The sequence below is a fragment of the Oryzias melastigma genome, linkage group LG10 (assembly GCF_002922805.2).
Source record: "Oryzias melastigma strain HK-1 linkage group LG10, ASM292280v2, whole genome shotgun sequence".
NCBI classification, from domain to species: domain Eukaryota; kingdom Metazoa; phylum Chordata; class Actinopteri; order Beloniformes; family Adrianichthyidae; genus Oryzias; species Oryzias melastigma.
This window is the reverse complement of record NC_050521.1, coordinates 17163128-17184762: the sequence shown is the minus strand read 5'-3', so window position 1 is coordinate 17184762 and position 21635 is coordinate 17163128. Positions and strand designations below refer to the sequence as shown.

At 36.3% G+C, this 21635-nt stretch overlaps 1 protein-coding gene across 3 annotated transcripts in view; it reads right to left on the bottom strand.

Moving 5' to 3' along the window:
- The window catches only part of frmpd3 (FERM and PDZ domain containing 3), a 99857-nt gene that overhangs the window by 47927 nt on the left and 30295 nt on the right, over positions 1–21635 (bottom strand). For all 3 annotated transcript variants that reach the window (XM_024283639.2, XM_024283641.2, XM_036213848.1), the window contains one exon: positions 4311–4400. The gene's annotated coding sequence lies outside the window, so the exon portion shown is untranslated. The remainder of the gene's footprint in view (positions 1–4310; positions 4401–21635) is intronic.

Below are 21635 nucleotides of genomic sequence, written 5' to 3'. Positions count from 1 at the left end.
TAGAAATGGTGTCACACAGGAAGGAGAGAGCAGACAGGACAGCAAAGAAGCTTCATAAGGTTCTCTTTGCTGAGATAAGAATGAGCAACCAGAGGTGGAAAAAGTGTCTGATCCAGTCAATACTTCCCACCAGGAAAACTAGTCTGCTCTTTGATGAAATCGTCTGAATCAAACTGTCTATAAAAAGCCTGAACAGATCTGGAGTCAATATAAAAGAGAAAGCACTGCACTCCTGCAACCAGAGCTCAGCCTGACAGAATAACAAACATCTCTGAGGTATAAAGTATAGACTTCTGGGATTTTTTAGGCAACTATTTAACTGCTCCCAAGGCAATAATGTGGCAATAGCAGAAAAAAACCAAACCAAAACAAAACAATGCACCCTTTACAGGATTATTGTAAAAAATCAGAACCATAAATCTGTTTCTTAGCATTGAAGCCCAACTCTAAATATCTTCCTTTCTATTTTCAAAGCTTTCAAAGTGGTCTTTTTAAGTATGATTAAGCCATTTTTAGGCAAAATTTTAAAATCTGTATCGATTTCTAGGACATAGTTTCTGCAGAGTGGCAGAAATTTGCCACCGAGTTGTGGGCGGGACTGTTGACACAAAAAGCCACGTCCCCACTTCCTGTCATCCATCTGTCTAGGCACTCTTGCTTACAGTCCCTCACAACCCCCAACAAATTACTGGTCCAACAAAAATGTCAAGGAATGTTGAAACTATTCAGCTGTACAGTTTTGAGCCAGTTGCCAGCTGGGACAAGGAAAACAAAGACGTTCATGGATGTATTTGTCTGCAAGCGGATGCATCAAGATGGAGCTTCATATGGCGCTTGATGAAGAGGACTCTATGTTACACCTACAAGCTTTTTAGGTCATTTTTTTGTCTGCTCCTGATTCCCTACGATTTGAAGAAATACTGAGAAATACAATTTTGAGTGTAATTTTACTAATATATGCCTCAGAAACATGTTAAAAACACATTTTTTATTGGACTGAGAAAAACCTCTGACATTTTACCTCATCATTACAGAAGATAGTCCATCCATTGATTAGCAAAGGTTTTGCAACACTGCAATAGTCCAGACTGATATTTAAGGTGAATTATGTGTTTTCTAAACCTGACAAAAGTGCATTATTGAATGTATTTTTGGCCATCTATAAGTAGAATCTAACTACACTTGATGCGTTTTTACATTAGGTGTCTGTAAATGACATTTTCTTCTCCACTGTGCTCATGCCTCACATTAGCACTTGCTGACAAGATTCCAGAGATCATTAAAGGCCAAGAATTAAATTGCCAGAGCATTTCAGTTCCTTCCAGACACTTCCAGTTGCAGGAAAACAAATGTCTCTCCCCCCCTGCAAATGGTGACAACATCATCTGTCTGATTGAGCAGTGGGTCATTTCCCCTCTCCAAAACACATTTTTCTCCCCATCTATTGTTTTATGCAGCGCGGGGGACACTAGCTTTTCTTGTCTTGCAGTAACACATTAATGGTGAAACCCAGCAAGAGGAAAATGTCAAATGTGTTCATGCTTCAAATGTAAAGATGTGGTTATGTAAGGTGCTGTGTACATTAGTGGCAGTGGCAGCTGAGACAGACATGCTTTTATGGTGGTGATGTAAAAGACTGGGAAGATTCAGACATTTGTTTTAACCTAACGATAAAATGCGCAAAGTGATGGGTATCACATTAAAAGTTGTTTTAATGAGCCTGAATTCATCCAAGCACATTTCAATGAGTTTCTTTGTCCCATCATTGTGGTGTTATGGTATTGTTTTTACGTTCTTGAGAATTCTGTTAAGTAACTACAATGTGGCTTTTAGGATGACGTCACAGCAGCGGTAGGTGTGTGCCACGTAAAGACACAGAAAAGCATGTGGGAAGCATTTTTAGGAGTGTTAAAAGAAACGTTCTAAGAAGTAAGGACCATTTCTCACTGTTTGATATAGACAATCGTTTTACATTTGTCCTGTTGCTTCATATACTTCATTTACATCACGATTTCTGGCTGCAGTGGTAGTTTTGGTTGAGTTATTTTGCTCCGTTTTGTAATCAGACTGAAGAATCTCAGAGCGATTGGGAACAAACTGAACGATTGGACCAAGAGTGATTCCAGGTCCTGGACCAGTTGGTCCACTTTGGTGTAAGTTAGATTGAATATTTGTTACGGATTATTGGGGAAAATGAATTCTGGTTCACTTTAGCGAACCAAATGTGTCCATTCTGGATACACACAATTAGAATATTTTAACTTTACAATATATATATATATATATAATGTAAACTACAAGTATACTTCCTCACTTTTAGCATATAAATGTACTTTAATAAATGTACTATTTGCTGAGAAAAAATAAATTTTGGATTTTTTTTCTTTCTTTTTTACTAACAGGGAACATATTTTTACAATCTCTCATAATTTGTTAATTGATGACAGTTTCTTTACCTCCAAATAATGGAAAATACAAAAAAAAAAAATGGGGCATTTAATTATTCTACTATACAGATCTTTTCGTGAACAATAACATAAAAGTACACTTTATTCTAGATCTAAATCCTTTGGATTTTAATCTTTAGATTAGTGTCGTTTTTAAAGACAGAGAACTTTACAGAAAGTAAATCAGGATCAATCTCTCCTTTGAGGCATTTTGTGTCGACAGATTAAATGTGACCGTTTTTGGTGATTTAGTTTTTTTGCAGTAATATTTCAGTTTTGATCATGCTTAACTTTAATTCTTTGCCATTTCCTGTTAAACTAATTTAATTGATATTATATTATACCCATTAAAGCAGCTCAGGTGATGTGTGCTACTAGTCTTATGTTCATCCCATGATGACAGTAAAAATTTTAGACAGATTTCCATTAATTTAGCAAATATTGTAATTCTGCAGATATTCATCGTCAGAATAAAACCATATTTTGTCATAATAAGTATGATATAAGGGCTTGAGTAGAAATTAAGCTGCACACATAAAAGTCAAACTAGCTATAATTGGGTATTTCAACACTTCTAGTTGGCCTGAAAAGCCATATTGTCTGGGCTCTGAAAATGACACATTTACTTCTGCATATTAGGAACACGTAAAGCAACAAGCTATAACTAATATTCCAGGTGCCCTGATTCTGTTTAAATACAAGGAATTTTCTCGAATTTAATTCATCCTATTGCTTCCAAAACTGACTGGAATCTTTTTGTTCCACATTTCTCTCTGCTCTGACTCAGAGTTGCATAACCGATTTCTTCTCGATTTATTGAGAATGCGCGAAAACTTCAAGTGATGCGCAAAGCAGCACAAATAAATGATAAGATGCACACATGAAGGCAGCCGTGTTGCTCTGGGAATGCAGCTCAGTTTTTTATATTCCTTCAGCTGGTTCTGAGGATGAGTTTATGATGTCAGATCTCCCAGAGAACTTGTAATTGTGAATGTTTCTGCTTGTCAGCTGACTCCTGGGAACTGCAACAAAAGTTTCATTTTCCTTCTGCTGGAATGGGTCCATCAAACACGCCTCTCTTATGATGAGTGGTTCCATGACTCGGTAGTTTTGACCTTGAAGAACTGGGATGTGTTTGGATGTTTGCAAACATTCATTTTTTTGTTTTTATCAAAATATGTTTAACAATTTGTAAAAAATATAGTTGAGCAATTGACTTTTCTGCATTTAAAGCCTAGTTACATTTGATAAGACTGCAAGGTTTTTCAAGAGTTGACTTGAGCGTTTTTGCTCTGCAGCATTGCTACAGCCCCTCCATCTGTTGTGGCGATGGACGTGCACCTGGCCGTCCCGTAGAATCCACAGCTCTGCATCAGCTCTGTTCGCTGGCAAAGAATCAATGCAGAATTGCAGATGTGAGCAAAACCTGCAGAGGGCACACGCATACACACACATGCGCTCCATCTCTGTGCGTGCGCTTGGTTGCGCCTCTACTGCAATATCATAAAACAGAGGATTCCCACTAAGACAGCGCTTTGCCTGAATGTGAGCAATGAAAAGACCGCACCACTGAGAGGGTTAGAAGGTAAAGCACCACAATCCACCAATCATTCGCTTTAAATAGCCTTTTACAGCATGATCAACCAGGGAAAAGAAGGTTTTATTTGGGTGAAATTCATCTCTTGCCCTCAGGAAATTCATAATTCCTCCTCATTATTTGGCAAAACATATACGAGTAAGATTGTCCTGAAAGGATTTACATCACTGTTTCTTTTAATTGCTTCATCCTTTTTCCCACCTAAAAGCCTGACTGTGCTAGACCAATGTGCTCAACAAAAACAGATGGAAAAGAGCTTTACTCACGATCTCTGAATGCAGATTGTTGTACAAGAGATCCTCGTTTTCAGCAGGCGACTGCCAAAACACATGAGCTGCAGACACTGGCGCGTGCACCTGTTGACAGACAAATAAGCAAGAAAAGGCTTCATTTTTGTTTTGTAAAAAGAGTAAAGCTATTTGCAAGTGTAATACGAATGCAAAAATATAAATATAGAATTCTCATTCCAAACAGAAAACAATGAGAATTGTTTCTTAAGAAGTCTTGGCACTTAAATCTACAGACAGGATGAGGTTGTGGTGAGCAGTCTCCTGTTCTAAGTTGGAGTTTACAGCATGGTAAAGTGATGTGGCATCCACATGTTTTATTTTGAAAAGTTTCAACATGTATTTTTTTAAAGCACTGAGGAGATTTTTTTTTTTTTTTAAAGTTGAGATCATTAACTAACTGAACCTCACCCACTCCAGCTTATACTTAAATGATTGGTCTTGAAGCTAAGACCTCTTGCTTTTCTTCTACACCACCTCCGAGTCCTCAGACTCCTTCCAGATACTGAACTTCACCTGATGATAAAGCCATAAATCAACTTTGCACAGAAATGCCACTGAGCATGAGACCTGCTTGCATGTGCAGAAAGATAGCAGGGTCGTTCGCTTTCCAGCTGGCTGTGTTTTAGAACTGGACGTCCCGTTGCAGAGGTTTCACATACATGAGATGAAAATTTGACTGAGGCTGCAGATTAATCCAGGTTATCAATCAATGGTTAAATCCAGCAATATGGTGTCTCACCACTGCATTTAGCTAAACGTAACCACCTTGGTGGCCTAGAGTGTCCGACCTGGGACTGGAAGGTTGTGACTTCAAATCAAGGCCGAGTCATACTAAAGACTATAAAAAAACACGTTGTGGTTATTTCATTGTTATCAAACTCTACAACTTAAAATCTTTCAGGAGTTTATCAGAGAAAACAGTTGAGCTGTCACAGATTGCCAGCAGAGGAAAAAAAACAAAACAAAAATAAAAATAAGAGGAGGACTCAAACAGGTTCAGATGACTCAATAGTTTGAATAAACAGCCAAACATGAAAACCAAATACAAAAGGTGCTTTGAGACCAAACACAGAAAAGGACCCTCCATAATTGATGAAACCAAATGAGATAACTGCAGGCAGCTGTGACTATCTTAGGAGAAGTCACAGCAAACCTGTGACAGACAAACCAGGGGGTGGAGCTACACAGGGATCAAGAAATAATAACATAAGCGACCACCCTAAAAAATCAATTATCTTTTTAATGACAGCTAGAAAAAAATATTTGAAACCCAGATTGAACCAAGATGGTTTAGTACATTATTATAAATGAAACACAATTAAACAATCTTGTTATTATAATCCGGTTTAGTTACATTCCAGTTTTGAGTAGCTTGGTTTGAAAGATACCAGAATTGTGTTATTTGCTTTGTGAAACCCACTTTTCATGGCTTCATCAATCAACTTGATTATTTAAAGAATGGCTGTTTTTTGTTGTTGTTTAGCTATAAAACATTGACTAATCACTGTTTTAATCACTAAAGACAGAGCTGATAAGATGAATAGGCATTGTATAGAATCATTAAATCCTCACAGAGAATAGTCTGGAAAAATGTCTTCCACAGAAAACTGGTGTGAGTCCATCTTCAGTTCAGTCATGGTTTGTTGGTTTGGTTGTGTTTTTCATGAGCCTGTTTCTTAGAGTGATGTGATTTTATTGTCAAGGTTTTATCCGTTTGAGTTTCCTTTTAATGATGATCAAAAGGTGTTTAAATGAAAAGTGATGTTGTCTCAACCGTCTGCGTTCTTTGTTGGAGGGCAGTTTTTAGATTCTTGCAGACAGATCTTACTCATCCTGCTGTGAACAAGCCCTGAGAAACAACAGTTTTGTTTTGAACCTGTTGATTTCAGGTTCTACCATTCAGCAAAAAGGAAGTACAACAGTTAGGGTTCTATTCATGAGCTCTGCTAGATAAGAGACACACAAAAAGTTAGGATTTTGTGTAGTTTTCATGGAAAATTGTCCTAAGCAGTCCCTAAAAGAAAATCCATTATTTAGGCCTTCCAACTGTCTGTTTGTTCTGCATTTGGATCCTCCACCTGCGCCCATCATGACGGTAGAACTATGCTTCAGGCCATTTCAGGGAATCCCACTGACGCCTGGGTTCTTGGAAGAAGACGATGAGATAGAAATGCTGCCGGAGGATTTTGTAAAGTATTATCCCCCAAGATTTTCCGTTTTATTCACTTCATTGCCGCTGTTTTTCATTTCAGTTTGTTGTTTTGTTGAATCTTGTTTTTCAGTTGACTGTCAATCAACTTTTACTGTATCTATTTGTTTAAACTGTTTTTCAGGTGTTTGCTGTCTTGATGTTGTGTTCTGTTTATTGTCAGCACTCTGTAGTATTTTTTTTGTTTTGTTTTTTTCTAGAAGTGCTTCAATTTTCTACTCTTTTTTTTTCAATTTTATCTAAAAGTAACATAGAAGAAAACAGTATGAAACAAGATAGACAAAAACTAACTTAGTGTTTACTTTCTTTCTTGGCCCAAAATGTACCTGTTATGTGTATGGAAAGAAGGCTGATGTGAGAAATGAATCTGAACTGTGGTTGGCAAATATATTAGGTTCACATGTTTGTAGATCTTCCTCTGAAAGAGTTAGTGCCCCACCAGTCACAAATCTCACTGCACATGAGTGATATGTTGTATTCAGTCATAATAAAATCCAACATCCAAACTGTAAATTAATATGATATGAATCTTCCATTGGGAATTCACGGTAGTACAGCATCAGCATTAATGACAAAAGAGAAGGCTTTTAAAATCTAATGGTTTAACCATCACAATGGTCTTAATGCACAGACCCGCATGGGGGTGCAGAGATAAAAATAACCTTATAAAATCATCTTACCTCTAAAATAACTGTTTGTAGATTTGTATCCGTGGATGCTGATTCAGGCAGTGAAAGACAACAGCAGGAACATGACTCTGCTAACATCATTTACAGCATGAGGTGTCCTGTGGACACTGCTTTATGGTGCTGATTTATGTTGCAGTGTCCTTAATCAGATTCTTTAGGTTTGAAATGAAATGTGCCGGCAGGCACTTTAAACTTGAACCAAGTCACCAAGAGCTTTTGCAGTCTGGGTAGACGGATATAGCTTAATGCCTAAAAGCACAATGGAGCATATAGACTTACTGCTTTTGTTTGCAGACTTGAATAAATGAAACACAGCAATAAAACTCCAGAGGTTGAATTCTAAGTTTTTTCTACTTGTATTTTCTTTTCGTGTCTATATTTACTTCTTAAGCCTAAAAGCTTATCAGGGAAGTACAATTATTTTTTCAGAAAAACTCATTCTTCTTGTTGCTTAAAGTATGTTTATTTATTCATTTAAATAGTATTTATAGGAAAATAAAATTTAAAAGTTTTTGCTTTACTTTTCAAAAATCTGTATTGTATAATGCAAAGAAATGCTAGCAGTTTGTGAAGAATCCAAATGGAGGAGATCAGAGGATTTTCAACAGAAACTGTTCTGTTTTATTTATGGAAGAGATTGATTCAAAACAAATAACTGAACTAGAACATCAAAATTTAATTGAACAACTAAAATATGACCAGAAGTTTATATTTAAAAAAAAAACTCAAAGAGTAGCTTATGACTTTTTTTTAAGTCTTCTCCATTTTTAGTTCTGTGGATAGACTTTCTATTCATGACAATTGTAATATGTGTGACTTTCAATGACACTCTGTTCATTTAAACTTGTTTTTTAACCTTGATATTGTACTTAAACGGAATTATAGTTTTTTAAATGATGTGACTCATTTTTGTAGATCAGGGTGGTTAGTCCCGCCCATCTGCCCGTTTTCAGGGTTCAGTGATGTTAAATCTGACCAATACTGAAACAATCATGAAGCTAAAAACTGGTCTAATCCAGATCAATGGGTAATCCTTCATCCATCTCCTCCACAGTGATTGGCTGAGATCCACACAGAACATGGATCTGTACACACTGAGAGAGGTAACAAGATTAGTTGCAGATTAACCAGTTCAGGAGTGGAAAAGTAACAAGAAAAGAGCTGGAACTGATCATGAAAGAATCAGGACAAACTAAATAAACTCAACCAAACAAGCCTTAATTAAAAATAATAATCCTGCTGCTACAACAATATCATGAATCAAAACTGGTATAAACTGGAAAATCTTTTACTCTTCAACAGATTGTTGACTTACAGAACAAAATGTCATATTTTGTTATTGGTAGGCAGCTGTACATTTATATAAAATGGAAAACAAATTCTTCATTGAAGCAGTTTGCTACTCGATGAAGAATCTCAAACTGAATTTTACTTTGCAGAGGGAAACATTTTGGTGCAAAGCGCCAAAATCTCCAGAGTCCATGTATGCTTCGTCTCTGGAGGTGACTCATTATCTTCTTTTTATCCGTCGTATGACTTGTCACTTGGCATTTCCTCTTAGACTTTTAGTATTTAAGATTAAATTTGCAGGATCCATTTTTCTGACTTTCTGACACATTTTTATATTTTAGCCCCTCAGTCCTTTTCCTCTATCTTGGACACACATTCCTCTTATTTGACCTGTGCACGCACACCACCATCGCCGCCTTTGCTTCTTCCACCTGGGATTTTTCCCTCTTGCATGTGCAAACACACCCAATTCTGTGGTCTTTTGAAGGGCCGATCGCGTCACGCGCAGCTGATATTTAGAGAACCAACAATGCTGCTGCCCTTTTTAACCTGCACCTTCACAATAGTTTAATCACCAAATCACAAAAAAAAAAAAAAAAAATGCTGCTGCATTCTGTTTTCTCTGCGAAACCACACCTTTGTCATCTTTAATTAATGGCTACCATATTGCTCATCGCTTTCATATATCAACACAACACCCACTAGGAAGACATCTGTTGTGTTACTATGGTTACAACACGAGATGTCTCATCACAGTCATTATTAGTAATTAGAACTCATTTGCCCATTTGCCTTTGCCTTGATTTTAACAAAAACGGAGGGAAAAGGAAAAACCTCTTCAGGTATTCTTCACCTCTAAACAGACTGAAATTTGTAGGTCAAAGTCTGAGTTTTGTGTAACCTGATTTTACCTTATTAGAATTAGAATTGGGATCAGTTACATCCATCATTTTGAGAAAGTAATCACGCGTTCTGATGTGTTCATACCCAAAACTTATTTCTATATTCATGTCTCTTATCTGAATAAAAATATCTAAATTAATTCTTTAAATGTAAAAAGCAAAAATGAAAATCAGGCATTATGTCAAGAAGATGTTCGACTTTTCAGACAAGCTCCCAACCAACCTAAGGGACAAAGGATTTTATTCCTATAACCGTATTTTTACAAGATTTTTTCTGTATTTTATTTATCATCGTGTGTAGTACTGTTTATGTTCAAGTATCAAATAAAAAAAAAACTAGATAAAACAAGATGTCTATTGATTTACAGAAGATGAATATTTGAGACCTTTTCAAGAACACTTTAAACTTAATTTAGAATTGTTGGTACAAAGAAAAAAATTAAACAAAAAATTTTTTTTTTTTTTTCACACATAAAATTCCACCAGCTTGATCCGCATGTTCCGCATGTTCCGCATTGAAATGCCGTTTGCTTCGTAAATATTTCCACTAACTGGTTTTAACCACAAATAATCGCTGTTTTCAAGTCATTTCTGCGTGAACTTTTCTATTTTCCCACTGTGAGGATTTTTGAACTTTTTTTGTTTTTTTTGTGAGTTTTGTTGTGGTTTTTGGCCGTGTCCTGAGTTGTCCCTTATCAGTCACTTCAGGTTCATGCTAATCCTCCACAGCTGTTTCCATTTCTCTCAATTACCCTCAGTGTATTCAAGTATCTGGTTTTCAGTTCAATCTTGTAATGTCATCCGTTTTGTCATTGTTTTGGTTTATCTATGGTTTTTTCGTGTACTGATTAATTTATAAAATGTTTAATTTTCGGTCATCAAGTCTAATTCTTGCAGTTTGGGCCGTAGATCACGTGTTTCAGACACCCGCACTGATGAGTGTCATCTAAGCTGTAGTTAAATAATTTGACCTTATTATATTTTTATTGATCATTATTTTTATTTTTTTTGCATTGACAAGAAACATTTTAATTATTGTAAAAGTCTTATTTTAGTCTACTTAAGTTTAATGCTTTTTAAGGATCTGCATCCACCATGTAAAAGTCATGAAACTGGTTGTAAAAGTTCTCCATCCACACTTTCTTCTACTTTTGAGACTTTTTAGACCCACTTTAGTCAACCTTTTTCCATGTCGGGCTTGAAAGCCTTGAATCACTAAAGTCTAAAACATAAAAAGCAAAGTGTAAAAGAAAAAATGGCTTCTGTCTGTGGATTTGGCAGTGCTGTTACATTACCTAAGACAAAACTACATTTGAGTGGTGTATTTCTTACCTTATTAGGTGAAATGTTAAAGTGAAAAAAATCCTGCTTTTCCAACTAAATAGACCAGATATACGACATCACATGTTCTGTGTCCGGAAGTAAATTAAAATATTGACTAAGAAGACTCTTTTCAATGTATTTTTCAAAGTTTGGGAATTTATATATAATATATATATATATATTTTATAAACCTCCAAAGAAAGCTGAAATATTTTCTGTAAATTTTACAACATCTTCATAAGTGATGGTGGGTGGAGCTTGTTAAGATGCTGACCAATCACAGCTCAGACAGCCTCCTAGTTTTTTTCTTTTGTGCTGAATCACATCAGTATTCAGAAGCAAACTAGACTTTGAGATCGATTCCACGAGAACCTTAAATGAATTATTGAGCAGCTGCTCACAGAAGACATGCAGCTCATTTGCAGTAACACACTTCTTTATGTTTAATTGCTCCATCTGGAATTTGTCTAAACAATCTATAAGCAGAATACTTTTGAAAAGACATAATGGATACAGTACTGGAAAGTATCAACCGCTTTTTTTTTTAAAACAGCTCAAAACCATTTCAAATCTGTTGTTTCCTTCTAAAAATGACCTAATTCTCTTCCTGTGCATCCTGCAGTGTTTTTACTTCAATTGTCATTCACTATAACCGCCCACTAATGGACACCTTAAAAGGACTATTAAAGGGGGAAATGATGGTTAAACAATTCAGATATATTTAACAAACCTCTTGGCCGTTCCATTTTTTACATTAGCACAGATGATTCAATGGAGGAGTCTCGGGAAAGGTGTCAGCTAAAAGCTCATAATGTTTGTCAGGCAGGAAGATAAGGCCGGTAATTGCTTAAGGTCTTGTTGCAATGTGCATCCTAATGCTTTCAGAGACTTAGTGTGAATAAAAGCAGGTTTTCAACAGCAAGAAAGTGGCTGATGGCATAGCAGGAAGAAGAAGAATAAAAATATGACATTTGATTTGGGATGTTTACAATAAATGCGCCAAAGTGTCCACATTCACTGATATCTCAGCGGTCCAGCTGTTTTCTAAAATTAGAAACAAGTGTGTGTGTTGTGCATGGGTAAAGCAGCACACACACATATACATGGTCTCTCTCTGACTGGTGAGCTCTCTTTGATCATATCGTTGTTAGATGTTCTTTTTTGGCACCCAGCGCAGTTATGCTGTTGATGCAAAGCTGCAGGTTGGCCTTTTCTCACTGTGTTTGTAACCGTGGCACACTGAGGGTAAGAAACAGAAATACTTGCTAATTAGGATGATCCCCGGGGGTTCTCTTAATCCAGCTTTTACCCAGTGGAAATGAGAGTTTGACACGTCTGCAGACACCGCAGGTATCCCGTGAAATTATAGGACTCCATTTGTGCAGATTCATTCAATTACATAAACTGTCATCTAGAAACTAGAGGAAGCTGTGTGTTTATGAAATAGAGCATGTTTGGACATTTAACATACAATTCAGCTGGCAGGTCAATTTCACACTATTAGTCACATTTATATGGTTTTCTTAAATAATCTGAAATTAAATTAAAAGATTTGAAATCAGCTTCATGCAAGTTAATTTTATGTAACTGTACTTTGTGTGTCATCCAAACAGACAAAAGGATTCAGTTTATTTTTATCAGCGTTTTTATGACCAAATTGCAAATGGCATCTCAGTTATGTTATCCATCTGTCATTCCTTCAAAGCTTTTTTCTGCTTAGTTAACTGTAAGTTTGGTTTAAATGAATCTGACTAATGAAAAGGGTGAATGTCAGATCAATGGGTCATCCCCATCAGCATGGTGAGGATTGAAAAGTGGTGAGAAGTATGCAAAATATTGTTTTACTCTTACTTTGTGCATGGTGATTGTGTTATTTTTAAAAGATATTATTATGAGAAGAGTGTTTTAAAGTGTCTTATAGGCCTAAGGGATGGGCCTAAATACATTTGGCTTCTGCCCACTTCTTTTCCAACATGGCTTCAGTAAGTTAGTAAGTAAATGTGTATTTTTATTGCACCTTTCCCAGATGAAAATCAAAAAGTGCTTCACAAAAGTAAAAATTCATACAAATACAGCCAGTCATACACTTACTGCAGAAAAACAAAATAAAGGTCAGTAAAATAAAGAAAAACACGATTAAAAAAATGAAATTAAATCAAATAAAAGCTCTTCACCTTAAAACATTCATTTGAGTCGACCTATCGTCCTGACAAAAACTGTTTTGTTAATTTTTTTCCCATTGTTGCTGTTTTTAAGCTCTGTGGTTATTTTTTCCCATTTTATCATTTGCATCATGGAAATAAAATAATTTGAAAAAGTAAAAGTGCACTTATACGCTCTTGTCATTTTAGTTTAACACAGGAAAAAAAAAAAGAAGGGTCACAGTTTGGTTCTGCCCATCCATATGACACTGAACCCCACATTTTTCCTGGTGGTTATAGGTTGGCACCAGTTTTCTGCCATCATTGCGTGAATGTATGTAGGTGAAAGGACCGTGACTATAAAGCAGCCTGAGCCTTCAAGTGCTATAGATATACACCATTTACAATTTATGTTAATTTACTTTTAAATTTCTATTGTTAAAATGCAACACTTTGTTACATATCAAAGAATCACTTGTAAAGTGAATTGTTCTTTAAATAAAGGCAGAAAAACACAGGAATTTAGAATACAGTTGGTTTATCTTTCATTTAAACAGCTGATCAAACCAAAGAAGGATTAACTATTATTATTTTTTATTTCTATTTTAAAAGTTATAATTTGACGTGTTTTCCAAAATAACTTAGTGAATTCATTTTGAGCACTTATCACATAAATGCCATTTAAGTTTTGAGGCCATATATGTTTAATTAGGTAAAAAAAAAACTTGTTCTATAATAACTTTAAATTATCTGCTTTTGCCCTCAAAGCTTTGGGAATATAGAAGTATGATTTCATTATGTGAGACATTTTCTGTGCTTGCTTCATATTGGACAGGACCATGTAGGGCCTGGAGCCATTCCCAGCTTTCACCCAACAAACATGAACAGGGCGCCAGTCTATCACAAGCATACACGCTCTAACTCAGTGCTCCAGACACAGTTCTACAACCACAGAGACGTGTTTTGGAGACCAAAACGAGAAGAACACGAGAACTCAAAGCAGAAAGAGATTTAAGTTACATCACAAAAGAAGGCCTGTGTCTCTGTTGAGTTGATACTAACTTAAGATGCAAATAATAATGATGCTTAATTCCTAGTATTGTAGCATTTATTTGTAGTTTTATCAATCTACACCCAAGCCGTCCTCATTCCCATTAACTGACTTTATCCCCAGTTGCCCCACCGAACATACTGTACGAGTTGACTTTCATTAACTCTTTGGCAGATTTCCCACAACCTTAATCGCCTGAGTCTTTTCTTGACGTCTAATCTGTACATCTTTATTTCTTTGCCTTTTATTGCACTTGGCTTGGAGCTTTTCCATCCCTGCAGTCTGCAGCTCCCCTGCCGCCTCACCGTTCTTCTTACCCTCATGGGTTTTTTTTTTTTTTTAGGTTAACAGCCATCAACGATAAGCTTCCACTATCTGTGTCTGGGAGTTGTGCGTCGCTGAGGTGCGACGGTGAAGCGTGACGCAGCTGGAGCTGCAATTCAAACCCATTGTGGTACTGAAGCCACAGTAAGCAGACTGCAGCAGTACTGTGTTCAAAAAGTCATTGGTTTTGAATGCAGTCGTTTATGAAGATTTTAAACATGTTTGTGTAAAACGTTAAAATAAAAGTCCTGGGAGTTAGTATTACATGAATTTTATAACATTTTCATCATTGAAATCTGGTCAAGTTCAACTCAAATGTCCTGCAATCCAACAGAGAAGCAGGATCGGATAGAGACAGCGACCTCTGCGTCCCCTTTTCCTCCAACCGTGATGTACGAATTTGTCTTTAGGGGCCTCCAGTGCTGCATGAAATGAACAACAATGTCAAAACCAGGAACTGTTCAGGACATTTGCACTCATCTTCGTCTCTCTCTTTCACTTTGGAAGTAAATCCAATGCACCTCTGCAAGCAAAAATACCTGTCGTTTTATTCCTATTCTACTGTAGAATATCCAGATCCCACAGATCCATAACTTCTTATCATGTACTCAATTAGCCTTTTAAACATCCCCCTTCAGCCCCTCGGGAATTCCTAAAACAGTAGTCATCACAAACCTGCTAAAGCCAAGTTTTAGCCTCAAAGACAAGCAGAATAAATGATAAGAGTCTCATTAGGATGTTTTTCCGAGCACTTAACACACAGTGCAATCACAGATGATGAAAAAGTTAATGGATGAAAAATAAAGCCTGAAGGGAGACTTTGAAAAGGGCAGTGGGCTACTAATGAATATACACATTTCATAAAACAAACTTGTTTATGTAGATGAGTTGATATCTGCTTTGGTTTGATTGCTCCTTGTAATTCCTCCCACATATTCAAGGTTTAGTACATTTACTGGGGCTTTGGGTTGTCTTAATACTACCTGGGGATTGAAGAATCTTACTAGCTGATCAGAAACATTTCTAAGTCACATGGTTCAGATGAAGAAATCACCCAATAAAATATGTAAATGAGCCAAATCTGCAAGGGAACATAAAATCGGATCACCACTCCATTAAAAATAATAATAAAAAAATAGTATATGTCTGAGCTGCTGTTATCACACTAACAGCAGTCATAAATCCAAACAAACACATTCTATGAAATTGGATCCTAAGGCTTCTTACACTGAGTAAACTCGATATTTTACGGCTAAATTAGCAGAATTTTATTTTATTTTTTTGCATAAAAACTCTTCAGTTACTTAGGATTACTTGTGTATGAAAAAAAATGAGATATGAAAGTGAGATATAGTTTAGACATTCATTAAAGCAAAACTAAGCAAAAGTTCTGACTTTTCTGGTGTCTTTAAATGAAATATTTTCAAAAGCATTGCTCTGAATTTGTGCCCTTGAATAAATCAAGAGTGCCACATTGTAAGAAAAAAGTGGCTGAAAAAAAAGGCAAAGGAGCAACACATTAAATGTTGCTTTTGATCTGGATCACTTTCTTTAAAAATGCATTATACGAGGTTGACTGTGATGGAGGACTGCACTTTCTCTGAGAGCACTTCCAGTTTAAATCTGTTTCGTTTGAATGCCCAGCCTCAAGGCAAATGGAATTTTAAATGACTTAAGTACTGTTTAAAATCTTTGTAAGAAAACACACAAAAAAAGAAAAAAACAATATGTGGCATTGGTTATTTACAAAAAAATCCTTTTCATTTTATCACGATAAAATCTTACAGAATTTTAGATTGAAAATGCCTCAATTTCTTTAACCATAGCTACGATTTTGATGTGTTTATCTTTATAAATGTGTAATTTGCTAAGGAGCATATGTTGTATTTTGCAAAAACAAATTACTAACAGTAAAATGTTGGTGAAATAATGATCTACACAAAAACATTTTTTTTCTAACACCCTCTCACCTTTATGCAGATGTCAAAAGACAATGTGGTCTCACTACAGTCGTATAAATGTACAAACTTAGTACATCACATTTATTTTTAGAAGAGCCTATTTTCACTGGTAGGCTACACAAACAAACCTGGTCTTGAAGCACTAGTACAGCTGACTAGTACCCATCCTGAGTTACAAGAGAAAGCCCGTCTCACTCATCTAGACAGATATTGGCTAATGCATATCTAAACATGGAATGGCACCACATGAGATGCCGAGAACAACGGAAGAACTCTGCAAACTCTATGAAGGTTTTCCATTTTACCTTTGATATAGTTTTTGTTGTGAACTTGAATTTTGTTCTTTTGAACTTTTTAATGCTCCAATGAAAATGCATTTTTGGCGTTTTTAACATGTACTTGTAGCATTTTTTTTCTCATGATGAACAGCATATATAAAGAAAATTTAGATTAAAACTGTTTTTTGGAGTATTTCTTTATTCAAAATGCACTGAATCAGGAGCACACAAAGTAATGCAGTTTGAAAAAGCTTCTACAGTCAGCATGTCACAAGCTACGTTCTGATGCGTCCACTTCCAGACAAAGAGATCCATAAACGTCTTCACTTTCCTTGTCTGAGCTGACATCTGGCTCAGAACTATGAATGGATAGTTCTGATATTGGTCGCCATTTTTGTTTCACCACTAAGCTAGTGGAAGAGAGTGTAAACAAAGGGATGATGGGAAATGAGGGCAGGCTTACTCCACTCCAAGATTCCTGCCCACAACCCAGAAACATTTTTCTAATGAACTCCTGCTCGGCAAAAAGTATATCAGAAAACTACAGTTTGAAAATAGATTAAAAGATGATTAGAGTGGGACATTAAAGTGTAAAAATAAAACTATAAATTCATTTCCTGCACTGTAGGGTGCATTAGGTTAGAAGGAACATTGTCAATGTTTCTTGTCACATATTAGTCAAACCGAACTATATTGCACAATAAGTGAGACAAAAAAGTCACACTTTTTTCATTGTGTTCACAGTAAGTCCATACACACTACATGCTAACCATAACATGCTAACATCAGTAAGCACATCTAGAATCAATCAATATTTAACGCGCTACGGATCATAAGGTGCACTGTTGTTTTTAGTAAAAAAAAATAATGTTTTTAAGTGCGGCTAATAGTGCGGAAAAAAACACTATCAATGTTTTTGTTTTAGTGGCCGCTGTGTAACTAGAAGTAACAAGAAACCTTTTTTTTGCATGTGAATGCAAAGAATGTCCCAAAGCCAAATTAGATCCAAACATACAGCGACTGCTAATAGTTTGTACCCTTTTCATTTTGAATTCTCTATTACCTAAGTGCATCCCTCATTGTCTCTTTTACAGCCCACTCATCTCAGCTCTGGAATCTGTCCTTTATTACATGAACGTGCCCTGAGCACAGCATAAGGAGTTTACGTCAGTAGTCAGAACACCTGTGACTAACCACGTCTTTCGCTGCACTCTCCCCTTTTCTCTTTTAATGTCAAACAGTGCCCAAAATACGCCTCCGCACCACCACCACTTAGATGCTCGCTGCAGAGAAAATGACTGTTATTCATGCTGTACTTTGCTGCAGTGTTACAACAAAGCTTTGAAACATATAAAGGCAGAAACACAATTCTGCAACAAAAAAGTCCAAACCACTTTTTTTAAAAGAAGTTTGAAATTACAAGTTCACTGTTTGTTAAATTGACAGCTTGTTGCACACAAACTCATACAGTCAATATATAAATAATACTTTACAGTTTTTAGGGCTTATCTCTTAAGCAACACACATTTATTTATTTTTATAAGAACGTCTGTGACATTTTGAAGATAAATATTGAAGTTACTCATTTCCCTTAATTGAATTCTTAGTGTGGAGTTCTCTTTACATAAGTCTTTTTTGAATTAATAAAGGCAATTTGATCTTTTCTCATTTAGTCTGATCTAATCTATTAACATAATTTAATCTAAGAAGCATGCCACAGTGGGCCTTTCAGCTGTAAACTGGTTATCGCTTTTAATCACAATAACTTTTTTGTAGAATAGCTGCCACATTTATTATGGAATTTGTAGCGTTTCTGCTTTATTTAAAATATTTTAGCTAAAAAGAACACACATTGTCTTCGTCTTTTTGAGAAAAAAAACTATTTAGGGGTAACTGGGTGTAAGATTAGCTAAACAGCATCAAACTTCTTCTTAGTTCTACTTTGTTAGAGGTCTATGGTTTGAATAAGATTCACATAACACCAGTATTCTGGCTGGAATATTAGTTAACTGGATCTTTTTCTCTGCTAAACTCCATGTTTTGTCTCCCGTGATGTGAATTTGGAGCAAGTTTGCTTAGTTTGCTCCACATATTTTAATACAGTTACTTATGCACAATAACCCAGATCAATCAATGATTTGTGGAGACACACAAAGCTTTGGCAGCAATTAAGTATCAATAAAAAAGTAAACAAAAATAGCAAGGATTATATATATATTGTAGAGTTCACATATGAGAATTCACTTACAGAAAATTCATTTACAAGAATTGAAATCCGGAACTGAAAGGCCTGAAGAAGAAGACGTTTCACTGATCATCCAAGCAGCCTTTTCAGTTCTAACTGGTGAAGTAGATGACAAAGCACATAAGTTAATACCAATTGTGAGCTGCATCCCATGAACCCTGTACCCTACCCAACACCTCCTGACCTAACAACAGCAGGACAGGACTGTTCCATTCTTCTACGATCCTAGAACAAACAGGGATCCAAAATGGAAACGCTGAAAATACCATACTGAACCCTTCTGGACCGTATTGTACCGCTCAGTGGAAACGAGGCATATGAGTAACATACGGGTCTCTCTCAGTGTCACATCCACTTTCACCTGTGAGAGCAGAAGAAGACCCAACTATGTCTGAAAGAACCAATCTGATCCAGAACACATTTATGAACTGTTGAAAATACTTAGTGAACACTATTGATTTCCAATTTCATGGAGATTTATTTAAATTCTCAAAAATAATGAATTGTTGCGTATTTAAAGAGCCCATATTTAGGCTCTATGTAATCATGTGTTGTCACTGTTCAGTAATTGTATTTTGAGTGCCTCAAATTTAATAAAGTTCTTTAAAAATCAGAAATAGTCCAGTCAGGAGCCTTCTGACCTTAATATTAGGAAGACTGAACAGTTTGGGCAGAGGACCCTCCTAAAGTGCACATTCTGGACGGAGAAGAAAGAAAGTTTGAAAGAGAAGTATCTGTGTCAAAATCCTTTTGCCCCGAAGAAAGAAAATCATTTCATAACATGACCTGAATGACTGTATTAAAACATTACAATTTTGGCAAAAAGCTTCAGCCTCAGAGTTCTTCAGTTTTATTTGTTGCATTAGATCTTTTCCATATGAGGACAGACTGAAAACAAAACATCAAAAAGATTTATTTTCTGTCTTCCAACCATTATTTTCAGCCTGTTCTGAACTAATAAACAAGCACAAGTGAACTTATTAATTTTTAAGTTACTTTTCTACTTTGTACTTTTTAATGAAGTTCTACGTCTTTCTGTTTCCTGCAGATGCTTGACTTGAGTTGTTTATAATCTGGTTGATAAACGTAACTAAAAGTACTTTAGAAAATAATAGCATAAAATATAAGACAATTGACTCATTTTGCCTCCAGAAAATAAACCAGTGAAACTGTTCTGCATCTCCAAGTGTAAACTTTAGTAGCCAATTATAACTCTGAAGCATAAATTCAGATTTAATGCCTCGTTCTCCAAAGGTCCCTGCTTTGACCTCTCAAAAAGTCAGGTCTCTTGGGAAAGTGGTAAAAGCATTGCATCATTACAGGTTAGAGCCACTAGAAAGCTCGAGGCCATCTTCTACTCTTCCAGTGAAAGCCATTACACAGAGAGGGTCACAGAAACACCGTCTGAGGGGCCGTTTCAAACGCTGATCTCACAGAGAAATCTACAGAAAGCCAAGAATTCTTCCTGGAATATTTTGTCAGAGAACACAGATAAAACGCAGCGCAACACAAAGAGATTAATTGCAGAGCGGCGCGCTCTTTAAAAAAAACGTCTGACATTTCTTATTCTGCCGTACGCGCGGAGCCAGCACAGCTGGATGAAGCGCCGGGGAGCTGATTGAGAGAGAGCTGTCTAAGTGACGCATGATAAACGAACTGTCACAGCACTGTAATGAGAATCTTTTGCTTTCCGTGTCAGGAAATTGTTCTCAATTCAACGAGATGATGTATCCTCTCTGATAACTCTGAAGTGATCTTCAAATGCTGACGCATAGAGGACTTCATGCCTCAAAGATGGCAGCTCCTCTACTAGCTTAGGGAGCCTGGCTGTTAAAATGAATGAGAAAAAACTTTGGGATAACTTCTAATCCTCATAGTGGGGGACAGTGGGACAGGTTAAAGAGTCATTTCACTACAAAATTAGCTTTTGCTTAATTTTAATGACATTACTTTTCATTGACCGAGAAAGTGAAGTCTTTCAACTGCGATGATGGTAAATGCAGTTTACATTCCTCAAAGGCCCAAAGTGCTTTAAAGTCATAGATCCATTAACGGTGGCTCTGTTGAGTGTCTTGCCCTAGGACACTTTGACACATGTGGGAATTGAACCGCAATCTTCCTATCAGGAGTCATCTGCCTACCACTGCACCACAACCTCCCAGCATCCTTAATCCTACATCTTTAATCCTATTTCTAGGACCCCTATCTCATTAGCATGATCCAAACGTCCCTTATAAACCCATTGTATGTATCTTAGTCCCTGTTTTGTGCCCTGTAGTGAATTATTGTTCCACTAGAACAGGGGTCTGCAACCTGCGGCTCCAGAGCCACATGTGGCTCTTTCATCTCTCCATGGAGGCTCCTTGGCCAAACATGAAATAAGTCAGGAAGACTGCTGACCCAGACATGTGGAGTCAGCAGCTCCCTGCTAAGGGCTGCTCAACCAAAACTAACTAAAGAAAACAAATAAATAAAGTATCAAGGTCCAACCCCAAACTAAAATAACAAAACCCAGCAGTGTAAGACTGCTGAGGACAAAGAGGGGAAAATGAACAAATAAATAAAAGATAAATAAAATAGCATTTTTTAAAGTAAGGATTACTTAATTAGTATTTATTTAATTGAGATCAGTACAGTTTATACATTGATGGCTGAGGTGCACATTGATGATAAACTATGTAGGTTTTTACATCCTTGTTGAGCTGAAGACTTCTTGTTTTCTGAACACTACCTCCAGAGTGCACAGTTCTCATATACAAAGCAAAACCTTGGTAAAAAGTTTGATCTTTTATGAGTTAAAAACACACATTATCTTGTGCTGCACAACAATAGTTACTAGCTGCACAGAACTGCATTGAGATTATCCTGTTAGGCACAGACATCTTTTA